General features: G+C 40.9%; 2 non-coding genes and 1 pseudogene across 2 annotated transcripts; all 3 read left to right on the top strand.

The window, feature by feature from the left end:
- Positions 1–794: 794 nt before the first annotated feature.
- LOC145982556 (U2 spliceosomal RNA) lies at positions 795–899 on the top strand (annotated as a pseudogene).
- A 6,918-nt stretch (positions 900–7,817) lies between these two features.
- LOC145982610 (U2 spliceosomal RNA) lies at positions 7,818–8,007 on the top strand. The gene has a single exon (XR_014441111.1). It is a non-coding gene; the product is annotated as a U2 spliceosomal RNA (small nuclear RNA).
- A 1,118-nt stretch (positions 8,008–9,125) lies between these two features.
- On the top strand, positions 9,126–9,318 carry LOC145982552 (U2 spliceosomal RNA). The gene has a single exon (XR_014441072.1). It is a non-coding gene; the product is annotated as a U2 spliceosomal RNA (small nuclear RNA).
- The last annotated feature ends 5,305 nt before the right edge of the window (positions 9,319–14,623 follow it).

Genomic DNA, 14,623 nt, shown 5'->3' with positions numbered 1-14,623 from the left:
TAGGTAAGGCGATTCACACATGCACACCACTCAAATTGCCCTCTCTGTGCCTATCTTTCTTTCATATCACTTTTCTCCACAACCTTTCGCAATGCTCAATACAGCGTCACAGCTTGTCTCCCGTTCGTTTAAACCCGTACCGAGGCATTCACGGTGTGTGCAACAGGCACCTTTTCGGTGTCAAATGGGAACAATTTCGTTTCGCGAAATGTATCCACTTCTGCAATTTTACACTTTTTCCTCCTCATGTGGCCTCTTTTCTATTTCTGCAATACACACACTTATATTAAAAGGTATTACGTAAACCCACATGCGTTGCTTTTTAGTTGTACACTGCGAAACTAGAGTCAAGTTGGGCCAATGCTACCTACATTCCCCGATGGCCGCATTTCATTCTATTTACTGCGATCCAGAAATATTAGCAGCTTGGGCGTCCAATGGCGGGAAACCAGTGACGACTCTACGATCGTGCGCCAGTGAGGGAAAATCCACGCTGCGCGAGGGAATTTCTCAGAGCACCGGAAACGGAACCTGTTTTCTAGCCATTGGTATAAGTACCTGGCCCTCAAAAAGTGTCACTCCAGATCACTTCCTTTCCTCACCCTGACAAATTGTGGTGCATATCGGCAAATCTCAGACATCAATTAAATGTGTCCTTCTGGCCTGCGTTTAAATACATGTTCATTTGTGATCAGAAATCTTGTGATCAATCTGCAGGGTCAACGGAACTGTGACTCCCACGGCCAGGTAAGCTGTTGTTCACGTACATTTTTACACTTTTTGCACCAAACCCCATCGCTTCTCGGCCTTTTGGCTAAGATCAAAGTGTAGTATCTGTTCTTATCAGCTTAATTATTAATAACGGGCTACACTTTGATATTTTTTGGCATATACTTAAAAGAGACGGGCCTTGGCTGAACAGTCTCTAACTGCGTATTTTTTGTCTTTTAGCTTATATTCGTGTTTTCTCTGTTATAGTACTTGAAGAAAAGTTGACTGCCATTCAGCAGGTGCCAGCCCTCATCTCGCCGAAATACTCTAGAGGCGTACCATCCAGCGGAGATCCAGCCCCCGTTCTTCCGAGGTTCCAGAGGCGAGCTGGCCCTGACTGGTAGAGGTGGACTGCCATCCAGCAGGGAACCAGCCCCTGTCCCGCCGAAGCTCCTGAGGCGTACCATCCAGCGGGGATCCAGCCCCCGTTCTTCCGAGGTTCCAGAGGCGTGCTGAGGCGTACCATCCAGCGGGTATCCAGCCCCCGTTCTTCCGAGGTTCCAGAGGCGTGCTGAGGCGTACCATCCAGCGGGGTTCCAGCCCCTGTGCCGCCGAAGCTCCAGGGGCGTACCATCCAGCGGGGATTCAGCCCCCGTTCTTCCGAGGTTCCAGAGGTGTGCTGAGGCGTACCATCCAGCGGGGAACCAGCACCCGTATCGCCGAAGCTCTGGAGGAGTACCATCCAGCAGGGAACCAGCCCCTGTCCCGCCGAAGCTCCTGAGGCGTACCATCCAGCGGGGATCCAGCCCCCGTTCTTCCGAGATTCCAGAGGCGTGCTGAGGAGTACCATCCAGCGGGGTTCCAGCCCCTGTGCCGCCGAAGCTCCAGGGGCGTACCATCCAGCGGGGATTCAGCCCCCGTTCTTCCGAGGTTTCAGAGGCGTGCTGAGGCGTACCATCCAGCGGGGAACCAGCACCCGTATCGCCGAAGCTCTGGAGGAGTACCATCCAGCAGGGAGCCAGCCCCCGTTTCGCCGAAGTTTCAGGGACGTGCCAGCCCCTGATAGGAGGGGTGGACTGCCATCCGGCGGGGAGCCAGCTCCGACCATAGGAGGTGGACTGCGATCCAGTGAGGAGCCAGTCCGTGTCATTCTGGGGTGTGTTGCCTAGGTCTGGGGCATACCAGCGAAGGCCGCTTCCAGCAGTGAACTTGCCCTGTCAAGAGATTTGGCCTCTGTTACCTTGAAGACTGCAGCGGGACTTAATGGCGGACTGGACCGGACCGATGATGAAGATCCCATCTTTAAGAGCGGGTATAGTTATCGTTTATAACTAAGATCTATAATATTCTTATTTTGTTGTTCTAATATGTCTGTTAGTTCGTGTCGATCAACAATGGAAGAGGATAGTGTGATTCTTGAAATTCCTCTTCCTTCTACATTTAAATGCACCAAATGCTTTACTAATATTGCTAGTGGCTCTGCCAAAAGGGGTACCTTCGGTGAATATAAAACTCACAATGACCTATATAAACATGTCAAAAAATACCATAAAGGTACTTTGCTGACCTTTAAATGTTCGAAATGTGGGTTACTATTTGACTTATTAAAACAAGGAAAATCACACTTTAAGGTCTGTAAAAGCTCATGTGAAGAGTGTGTTAGTGATAGTCCCCTAGGTGTAGTTGAAGATTTGGTAGTCGAGAATAATGTGACTATTAATGATACTTTAAGCATTACGGGTAATAAAAGCTATGTAGGGATGATCAACGGAAGCTTACTGTTTGAGGACAATAACGAGTTCTTGACTGTTAATGACGATGACGATAACCCGTCTGATACTCATTTGCTTGACAAGGAGAATTTAGTTGTTGCCACCTCTACCCCTATCCCAATTCAAGTTACCGGGATCGAAGGCAATAGCAAAGATATTGCGTTGTGGAGTCGTCCTCTGGACTCTAGTAAACTGGTGACCATCCCAGAAGCCCAGGACATCAGTGATGCTCAGCTGGATGGCTACCTTTCGGACTCTCTAGAGGGACCCATCATCCAGTCGGACCCCAACCCACCAGAATTGAGGCAAGTCACTTATAACGACCATGATGTAGAAACCACGAGTAGCGGAGTTAGGGTCAATGGTGAAAATTTCAGGATTATAAATGAAACATTTGGTTCTAGTACGGATTATGTTTATCCTGATGACTCTAACAATGTGCCTCCCTTTAATGCCCCAGGTGCTCAGACTTACACTGTTGAAGAGACCGGTTTGATTGATTTAGAGTTGGATGTTGTGACCAACTGGGTTTCATCTAGTAATAATTTGGGCTCTAATCAGTGCTCCGAGAGGGCGCATGATATGGATCAGCTGGATGGCTGCCTCTCTGACTCTCTAGAGGGACCCATCATCCAGTCGGACCCCAACCCATCAGAATTGAGGCAAGTCACTTATAACGATCATAATGTAGAAACCACGAGTAGTGGAGTTAGGGTCAATGGCGAAAAGTTCAGGATTATAAATGAAACATTTGGTTCTAGTACGGATAATGTTTATCCTGATGACTCTAACAATGTGTCTCCCTTTAATGCCTCTGGTGTTCAGACTTATACTGTTGAAGAGACCGGTTTGATTGATATAGAGTTGGATGTTGTGACCAACCGGGTCTCATCTAGTAATAATTTGGGCTCTAATCAGTGTTCCGAGAGGGCGCTTGATATGGATTTGAACCTCTCTCTCTCCCCTCTAGCTAATTCTTCACAGTCCACTGCTATTGATCAGACTTTACAGGGGGAAATTATGGTCGTTGACGGAGAGGAATACATAATCCTTGATGAATTTATTGCTGCTCCGGAATCTGCCCCTTTAATTGACCGACCAGCTGACATAAGGAATGACAATGAAATAAAGCTAACCAACTTCCAATCCCATTGGTTGACATTGCTGAGAGAGGCTGTTGATTTTGAAGACTTTGAGGTGACTGTCGATGGTCTTATATTGGCTATGAAACCCAAGTCAAATGAAATTAATCAGCCTCAAAATAATAACAACAGCAGTAGGTCTACTCATACCAGCTATGTACACCCGAGAGCTAATCCTTCTGCCCAAAGATCCAACATTAGAGACGGAAGGTTTAATCGGCGTAATAATGGCCCTAGATTTGATGCTCAGAAGGCTTCCAAAATACAAAAATTATTTAGAGTGAACAAAAAGAAAGCGGTTAACTCCATCCTAAATCAATCCTCACAATATTGTGAGGTTGAAGCTGCCGAGATTCAGAAGCACTTTGAAGATCTCTTTAAAAGTAAAAGGATGGTTAATCTGGACTTACCTGATAATTTAAACTCAGAAGAAGGTAATGAGCCGTCTGACGAGGGTGAGGAAGTGTGTGACGATAACAATGACATGTCTCTCAGACCAATTACTTGCGATGAAGTTAGAAAAAGACTTGGTAAAACTGCAAATACCAGTCCTGGGCCTGATGGGGTTTCTTATGCTGCTCTGAAGAAGTATGATTCGGGCTGTATTGTACTGACATACATCTTTAATAGATGTCTGAACGCGAATCGTATTCCTGCCAGCTGGAAGAAATCAAACACGGTATTAGTTTACAAAAAGGGTGATAAGCAGATCTTGGATAATTGGCGTCCGATTACACTTGGCAACACCATTTCGAAACTTTATGCTGGTGTCATTTCAGATCGAATTTCTCAATTCTGTGAAAGGAATGAAATTCTCTCAGGTGTTCAGAAAGGGTTTCGGCCTTATGAGGGATGTGTTGAGCATAACTTCATTATACAGGCTGCTATCAATGACGCACGGAGAAATAACAAAGAGGTGGTGGTAGCTTGGCTCGACTTGGCGAATGCCTTTAACTCGGTCCCTCATAAGCACATCCTAGATAGCCTACGTAAATTTGGTTTTCCTGATCGTATCTTAACTATCATTAAGGATATGTACTCTAATTCTACCACTCGAATTAGAAGTAGTACTGGGTATACCAAGGACATTCCAATCTCTGCTGGGGTTAAACAGGGCTGTCCTCTTAGCCCTGTCCTTTTTAATATCGCTATGGAGTCTATTATTAGTCAGTTAACTTCTGTTAGTGACTCTCATGGCTACAAACTTCTTGGTGATTCATACTCATGTTTAGCATATGCCGACGACCTAGTCGTCATTGCTAAATCATCCGCTTTGATGCAGGAATTGCTAACCGTAGCTCATAAAACAGCTGATTCCATCGGTTTGAAGTTTAAACCTCCAAAATGCGCATCTTTACATGTCAACTGTAAAGGTAAAAGAAGAGTAGAGGGTTCTACTTTTCTCCTTGGAGGTAACCCTATGAGGGTTCTGAAGGAGGGGGAAATATATTGCTATTTGGGAATCCCGGCAGGTTTCAAATCAAATTCAAGTCCGGATGAAACCCTAATTAAAGCCACGGAAGACCTGCAGAAAATAGATGTTAGTCTTCTTGCCCCGTGGCAAAAAATTGATGCAATAAGGTCCTTCATTTTGCCTCGCTTTCAGCATTCTCTTAGGGGTTCACTTATAATGAAAAAGAACTTCAGAGAAATTGACTCGGCTTTGAAGCGACTGGTTAAGAAGTGGCTTAACTTGCCAGCTCGGGCTAGTCCCGAAATAGTTTTTATGTCCACGGATAAGGGTGGTGCTGGCATTCTGCCCCTGAGTGAACTGGTTGATATTTCGGGCATTGTCCGTGCATATAGATTGCTGACGACTCCTGATGTGAATGTCCAAAGAGTGGCATTGGGTGAATTGAAGAGTGTGGTAAGAAGGAAAATTAGGAAGGATCCCTCATGGTCTGAGTTGACTGATTACTTGAATGGCAGGAATGATGAGGAGTTTTCCAGAGATGGAGGTGATACTTCTTCTACCTGGTCCTACTGCAGAAAGTCAACTGTGTTACTGAAGAAGCAATTCAACATTGAATGGTCGTTCAATAACAACAGAAATTCCCTGGAGATTAGATTTACTTGTCCCTCTAGTGGAAACAAAATAATTGTTGATGAATCTTCACGTGGCTATTTACAATCAATGCTCAGAAAAGCTGCTCAAGAGTTTTACTTGGTTAAAATCAAAAAGAAGCCTGACCAAGGAAAAGTAATGGACATTTCTTCAGCCTCCTACTTCTCCAATCACTTTGTTAGGGAGGGTAAATATACCCGCTTTGCAGATTGGAGATTTATACACCAGGCTCGTCTGGGAACCGTAAAATTAAATGGTACTACTAGATACGGACAAGGAGATAAAAGGTGTAGGCGATGTGGGTACGCTGTCGAAACTTTGCCTCATGTGATCAACCACTGCAGACTTCATTCTGCTGCATGGCAGCTGCGCCACAATGCAATTCAAGAGCGTATAGCTAAAGCGATTGCATCCAAATTCTCCATCATTAATATTAATAAAAGAGTTGAGGGGTGCAATAGCACACTAAGGCCTGACATAGTTGCATATTCTAATGAGAAAAAGTCGTGTCACATTGTGGATGTAGCTGTACCATTTGACAACAGGAAGGAATCTCTTGAAGCTGTTCGAATGCTTAAACAACTAAAATACGAATCGCTTGCTGACCAACTTATTGCAAAAGGGTGGCGGGTCACATGTGATGCTCTAGTTGTTGGAGCCCTTGGAACATGGGACCCGGCCAACGATAGTATTATTAGAGCATTGGGCATTAGTGATCGATACTCAGGCCTAATGAAGAGGCTTATTGTGAGCGACACTATTAAATGGTCCAGGGATATTTTTATTGAGCATATAACAGGGGCTAGACAGTACTAAGATTTTACCTTCCTACCTGTTGAACTCTTGAAGTATAATTACTGACGATTTCATTAACTGGTGACTTGTTTTGTGTAAGTAGTAGTAGATTGACTTTACCAGTCTTAAACCTGATATGACCTATATCCTACCGAGCATGTTACCGGGAAGCTGTAATATTGGACTGGCCCTGTAGGATATTAATGTTAGCCTTTTGTTTTATCTTGGCCAATCGGTTATTAATGAATTATATGCTAATAAATGTAAATTAGCTATATTTTAAATATTGTAAGCGGCCTTACTGATTAAGGGTTGTTTGAATATTTCAAGTAGTGGACCTATAACTTTTATATAATTTTAATTATAATTTAACGTTTGTATATTATTATATGTCCATGGCATGATTGAATTTTATTTGGTTAAAGGTCACTATATTCATTTAATTATTGGATTATATTCTGCTCAAAGTCTATGCAACTGCAAATCATATTGTATTTTATTTGTTTTTCGGTGTCTTTGAGTTTATTATCTACTTGTGAATTTCCACTTATTGTGTTATAAATGAATTGTATGCAATGAATGCAAGTCTACTTTATTTAATGATGTAAACTGCCTTTATGATGAACAGTCGTATGATTATTGTATTTTAAATTGAGTGATCCTATATCATAGGATGGAGGATAGTCATTTACTAATGGCTCTGTAATTATTGTATGTCAAACTAAGTAGAGTTATTATCGTGATTATACGTTACTTAATATTCTGGATTAATTTTTTAGAAATATATTCACCTGACACATGACTCTTATGGTTATCATACGGCCAATTTGTTATGTATATGGTCCCGCAACGATATATCTAATGCTGTACACTTATGCAATTGCTAAATCTTATTGGTTTTAACTTGCCTTTAGTGTTTTTGAATATTTGATCTAAGGTTGAAGTCTCGCTTGCTTATTTTATGGTTATATCTTATGAGATTATTTAGTATAGCATACGTTGTCATCTTTGAAGATTGACAAATTTAACTCCTAGTTGTAGTGGGGTTAATGTTCATATGTTAAATTTGAACTATTTAAGCGTATGAGGCATAAACTCAAATGGTTTATGAATATTTAGCGATACTCATATTGGTTATACTGGATATGTTATGAATTGATGACGTAGTTAATGAACTTGAACTTGATCTTCTAATTCAATAATTGATTTGTATTTTACAATACCTGATTTTGATTGGATTTTATAACTCTGTTCTAATATTATGTCTATACTGCCAGCTAAGGCTGTGCAACTTGAAATCTCATTTTAAAATAGGTGAGCTGTATATTCTGAACTTCGTTCAGCATTTTCTGTAATAAAGTTTTTTTATCTGTTCTTATCAGCTTAATATCTGATACGACCTGCATTGCAGGTCCAGTATATTAAACTGATTTTTGGAAACAGGTGAGGCGGTCGTGGCTTGCCACACCCTCACCACCTGTCGGCCCGGCATTGCAGTACAGTCGGGAACGGCAGACCTTATCGAATGCAAAAAAAAACGATTAACCCAAAAATGTGTTTAATATTTTGGATTTCTGCAATGTCAATTGATCGGATATTTAGTTGACTACAGAACATGCGACATTTCCATTGAAAAGCTTACTCTACTTCTTTCACTTCCCTTTACGTCGCGTTACTACCATTTCGGATAATCGCGACGATGGATAGCAGGATGGAACATTTTCTATATTTCCAACTTCCCTCTCTTCGTAACGCTTAACACTGACCACTCCAGCACAGAGGCTCGCCCACACATGAACCATGTCCTCGATTTCTCTAGGTAATTTCCAATGTTCATTTGTCACTTTAGGTAAGGCGATTCACACATGCACACCACTCAAATTGCCCTCTCTGTGCCTATCTTTCTTTCATATCACTTTTCTCCACAACCTTTCGCAATGCTCAATACAGCGTCACAGCTTGTCTCCCGTTCGTTTAAACCCGTACCGAGGCATTCACGGTGTGTGCAACAGGCACCTTTTCGGTGTCAAATGGGAACAATTTCGTTTCGCGAAATGTATCCACTTCTGCAATTTTACACTTTTTCCTCCTCATGTGGCCTCTTTTCTATTTCTGCAATACACACACTTATATTAAAAGGTATTACGTAAACCCACATGCGTTGCTTTTTAGTTGTACACTGCGAAACTAGAGTCAAGTTGGGCCAATGCTACCTACATTCCCCGATGGCCGCATTTCATTCTATTTACTGCGATCCAGAAATATTAGCAGCTTGGGCGTCCAATGGCGGGAAACCAGTGACGACTCTACGATCGTGCGCCAGTGAGGGAAAATCCACGCTGCGCGAGGGAATTTCTCAGAGCACCGGAAACGGAACCTGTTTTCTAGCCATTGGTATAAGTACCTGGCCCTCAAAAAGTGTCACTCCAGATCACTTCCTTTCCTCACCCTGACAAATTGTGGTGCATATCGGCAAATCTCAGACATCAATTAAATGTGTCCTTCTGGCCTGCGTTTAAATACATGTTCATTTGTGATCAGAAATCTTGTGATCAATCTGCAGGGTCAACGGAACTGTGACTCCCACGGCCAGGTAAGCTGTTGTTCACGTACATTTTTACACTTTTTGCACCAAACCCCATCGCTTCTCGGCCTTTTGGCTAAGATCAAAGTGTAGTATCTGTTCTTATCAGCTTAATATCTGATACGACCTGCATTGCAGGTCCAGTATATTAAACTGATTTTTGGAAACAGGTGAGGCGGTCGTGGCTTGCCACACCCTCACCACCTGTCGGCCCGGCATTGCAGTACAGTCGGGAACGGCAGACCTTATCGAATGCAAAAAAAAACGATTAACCCAAAAATGTGTTTAATATTTTGGATTTCTGCAATGTCAATTGATCGGATATTTAGTTGACTACAGAACATGCGACATTTCCATTGAAAAGCTTACTCTACTTCTTTCACTTCCCTTTACGTCGCGTTACTACCATTTCGGATAATCGCGACGATGGATAGCAGGATGGAACATTTTCTATATTTCCAACTTCCCTCTCTTCGTAACGCTTAACACTGACCACTCCAGCACAGAGGCTCGCCCACACATGAACCATGTCCTCGATTTCTCTAGGTAATTTCCAATGTTCATTTGTCACTTTAGGTAAGGCGATTCACACATGCACACCACTCAAATTGCCCTCTCTGTGCCTATCTTTCTTTCATATCACTTTTCTCCACAACCTTTCGCAATGCTCAATACAGCGTCACAGCTTGTCTCCCGTTCGTTTAAACCCGTACCGAGGCATTCACGGTGTGTGCAACAGGCACCTTTTCGGTGTCAAATGGGAACAATTTCGTTTCGCGAAATGTATCCACTTCTGCAATTTTACACTTTTTCCTCCTCATGTGGCCTCTTTTCTATTTCTGCAATACACACACTTATATTAAAAGGTATTACGTAAACCCACATGCGTTGCTTTTTAGTTGTACACTGCGAAACTAGAGTCAAGTTGGGCCAATGCTACCTACATTCCCCGATGGCCGCATTTCATTCTATTTACTGCGATCCAGAAATATTAGCAGCTTGGGCGTCCAATGGCGGGAAACCAGTGACGACTCTACGATCGTGCGCCAGTGAGGGAAAATCCACGCTGCGCGAGGGAATTTCTCAGAGCACCGGAAACGGAACCTGTTTTCTAGCCATTGGTATAAGTACCTGGCCCTCAAAAAGTGTCACTCCAGATCACTTCCTTTCCTCACCCTGACAAATTGTGGTGCATATCGGCAAATCTCAGACATCAATTCACTGGGGAAATTGTTCGCAACGGGTGCTTTCTCCGCTCTTTGAATACTCTCAATACAACGTCTTCTTCGTTTTTTCCCCTTAAGGGAATTGATCTTAGATGGACAGAGAAGCCACACTACCATCAATCCATACGATCTACCTCTGAGAGGCTGGTCTTGGGGTAGCATGTTGTTCTCTTTGCCAATTATAGTTCCGCATGCGGAGGTTTTTCCTTTTTTCGGTCATTTCTTTTCGTTTTCCCGTCTATTGTCAAAAATCATCCTTTACATTTTTTGCAAACGTAGAAACGGCAGTAATGAGTATCAAATTTTGGCCACGCTTTAGAAATTGTTCCACAAAAAAAAAAATCGCCCTCAATTCCGTTCGGTTCTCGTTTCCAATACCGTGAAATATACCTCTTTCTGATTTTAACATATTTTATTACACACATTGTTATGCAGGATATTGGGCTTACGATCTACTCGAAACCACTAATTATACTCTTTTCGACTGTAACCTGTTTGTAACATGTCACCATGAAATTCCTTTCACCTCGAGCCTACCGACTGCCCACCGACAGGAACAACTTTCTCTTTTCCTCTTCATCTCTTGTTTGCAAGAATTAATGTAACAAAGGATGGCTTTGTATCGCAGCACATACTGAGTACCAGCTCACTTTAAGTCCTAAATCGTCCATAATTTACGACACATGTAACAGTTTAAATTTCGTGAAGTAACTGTAAAAATAACTGTTGAAACGTTACTTCTATCTTTTCTTCTACTTTTAAAAGTAACTACTTACAGTTCAATTTCCTGAAAAAAGTAACTGCCACTTGTAACTACATACTTACTTCCAAACACTGAAGCTCTGCTCTGCAACGCCACGGTGTACTACGTTAAAGAGAGGTTCGTATTTGGGTGTCATCCCTCCTCCCCCAGGAATGAATATTTGCAAACAGAAAGGAAAAAAACTGTTCCTTTCCCTCTCGTAACAAGCACATTAAAAGGAGAGGCCAAAATTTTGGAAATTTTCCTTGGGATAGGACTTCGTCAATTGGTTCCCAATATAAAGATTCCAATTTTCGGTATCTTTTTCTTTCTTTATTTATTGGAATTTCCATTACACTAGAAGTAATTTTAAAACGGAATGAAACAGTAAAACAGTAAACTAATGTCAAAAAAAATTAATCTAATAAACTAAAGTACACAAGCCAAAAGAGTACCAATGTAAACACATTATTTTCACAACTTATACACAATTCTTTCTGCATTTCTGATAAAATACGAATATCAACTACATATATCTACTTGGTTTGAGATGATGTTCAATTGGTTCGGTAGCCTATGGAATAATGAACGTATGAGAGAGTCTGAAGATTAAAAAATAGTTTTTTCGCCCATTTCAAATATTTTATTTCATCTTCATTTAATTTATTATTTATTTCCTCGAGTTCATACAAAAAGTTAAAGAAAATTATACAAGAATCTAATCCAAAACATTCACCGCGTTAAATTGATACACTACCTCCGGCCCACCTGCCCACTTGGCAAATAAACAATAAAGCGAGTCTTTTTCTTCATCTGTTGCAAAAAATGGTTAGGAACTGTGCCACAACTTCTCGTTAATAATCTCATGGAGCAATTGGTTAGACGGTTGCCTTGTCATGCCTTTTGGTGAAGAACAAAACATCGTACGTTCAAATCCCACCATTTCCTATTTCTTTTTATCTTTTTATTAACTGACTACGAAATGTTGTTATAATGTAATATAAGATTATATTATATCAGTGTAAGCATTTATGCATTCCTCGATAATTTTTCTCTTGTGATAATCATACCATCACAAGTTCAACGATATTCAGTCATTGCTAAGATCTTTTTCCCCATAAGTTACGTTAACAACACATTAAGAATTTTACATAAATATCTGTTATTAAACTTGCTGTTGCCGGCCTCCGTGGCGGATTGGTTATCACAGTGTGCTTCGACGCCGGGTCCCGATTTCGAATACCGGCCGGGCATGGGTGTTCTTTGTGAGTGTCCCTTCATCCATTTCATCCAAATCATCACTCATCCTCATTTTCGCGATTACACAAAAGTGGCAGAAAATCGAACTACAATAAACCAAAACAATAAATGAAATTGTATGTTCTAATCAAGGGGTCCCGGGTTCGATACCCGCTGGATGCACATTGCACAATGCTCTGGATTCCACTTTAAACTAGCTTTAGTTCCGAATATCTTATCTCTGCATAAAGTTTACTTCAAACAACCTTCATGAATACGTTTCCACTTCAAAATTGCCATTAGGAAACTACCGACGACAATGGGAGTATACCTTGTGCGACAACTTTGTTAACTGTGCTTGGAAATTAACATTGATCTATGTGTTTCACGAAGTTAAATGAAATAGTAAGAGGACAGTGGCGTGCCCAGGATTTTCAAAAGGGAGGGGTTATGTACACTTTTTCTGGTAGTCAGTTCTCATTTTGCCATCTTTTCACATTTCACGTTTTAATATCAGGTGGAGGCTCATTGCACAGTGGTTCGGATTCCTGTTCAAATTGTAGGTCCAGTCCCGATTAGCCTATCTGTGCATAACGTACACTTAAAACAACGACAACAACAGCAACAACAACACTCACATACAATCACACACGTACCATCATACACACACACACAGAGATACGATGTTCTTTGATTGTGTTATTCACTACGGACCTAAAATATACGTCGGATTTTTAAATGATACAACCACAAATATTATGCTATATTCAACGTTTGAAACTACCCCCCCTCAGACTTTACATCGCATCTTTCTGCATCCGGAAATGCTTTATCATAAATTACAAGAGAGTAAGTAATGTAATAAGTCGATGAAGCCCGTTGTTTGGTGGTTGAAACTACTAAAGCAAAGGGGAAAAGAGCAACTAAGTGATAATGTAGATTTCTTTGTTTACTTCAAGGTTACATAAAATATACCTCAAGGTTTTTCTTTATAAATCATTCATCTACTTTCCGGTGGAAGCACATAGTGGTTCGGATCCCACTATAAACTGTAGGTCCAGTCCCGATTAGCCTTACTGTGCATAAAGTTAACTTAAAACACCAAATCAACCAATTCATCTCCTTTCAGAGTGTGCCTTCTACGATACTGTAGTCGGCCAGCATCCAAATACAGTTCTGCTTCGCATACACCACAGTATAATTTCATTTAATATTGTGACTAATTTTACTTTAAAACCACAGATTAAAGCGATAATAGTGTCCAGAAAGAGAACCTCAAAGTAGTCTTCACACAAAGTATTTTAATCCATTGACAAACATTGCACTTTAGAATAATACGTAATAATAATAGTATTATGATTTTCCATTGACCGTATTTTCGATTCATGGTGAATTTGCTAAAAGGACCATTTCAAGAAATATAAATATGTAAGTGTTACTAGAAAATGCATTTAAAATGTACGAAACAACAGGGGAGGACAAAAATAAACCTCAAAAATAAGTAAAAATGCAACAAAAACTGTTAAAAATACTGACAAATAAACTAAAAGCCAAAGAGGGCCGAAAAATGAAAAAAAAAAATAAAAAAAAATAGAAAGTGTTTTCAGGCTCTAACTGAAAGGAAACGGACATGATATCAGGTTTAGCATTGTTTTTAAGGGTCAGAAAAAAATGATTTTTCATCAACTTCCAGACCCTAATTACAAATTATGACCATTGCAAAAGTTGGAGGTAAGGAGGCGGCTTACTTATTTTTTTCTTGCTGAGGGATTGTATCGTCCCATATCTCCACTTTATAATACAGAAAAAATCAAGTTCATATTTCGAAAATGACTTGCAGCTTTTCACCACGACAATATGATTTTCATAGTTTGAAGTTCGTTAGTATTATCTTCGAAGGTTTCCATTCTCTTAATTTCGCACATATTTTATATTTCATACGTTGAATAGCCCTTTCCTCTCTCTTTTGGCTTCTTCAAACTGGTAGCAAATTTTAACATGAGCTACCTGGAGAAGAGGTAGTGTGCTTGATTCTCACGAGGGAGGTCCTAGGTTCCATTTTCCACGTCAGGAGTTTATCGTTGGATATAAAGTTTATCTACCGTGCTAAGAAGTTAACATTGGTCTCTGTATTTCACGAGAGGAAAGGAAATAGTAAGAGGAAGTTATTTCGATGAGGAGGAAGTCACATACCACGTGGAATGCGCAGAATCAAGTTACGTAGAGCTAAATCTGTAATGGTGGTTTCAAATATTGCAATGTTAGTGGGGAAAGTTTGTTAAATCGGATATTCGTACTTTCTGTTCAAAGAAGACAAACATTTTAGATACAAAGCAGTGACGAATTA

Source organism: Lepisma saccharinum, unplaced genomic scaffold (genome assembly GCF_977018435.1).
Source record: "Lepisma saccharinum unplaced genomic scaffold, izLepSacc3.1 HAP1_SCAFFOLD_250, whole genome shotgun sequence".
NCBI lineage: Eukaryota > Metazoa > Arthropoda > Insecta > Zygentoma > Lepismatidae > Lepisma > Lepisma saccharinum.
The sequence above is the reverse complement of the archived record's forward strand: the minus strand, read 5'-3'. Positions and strand labels throughout refer to the sequence as shown.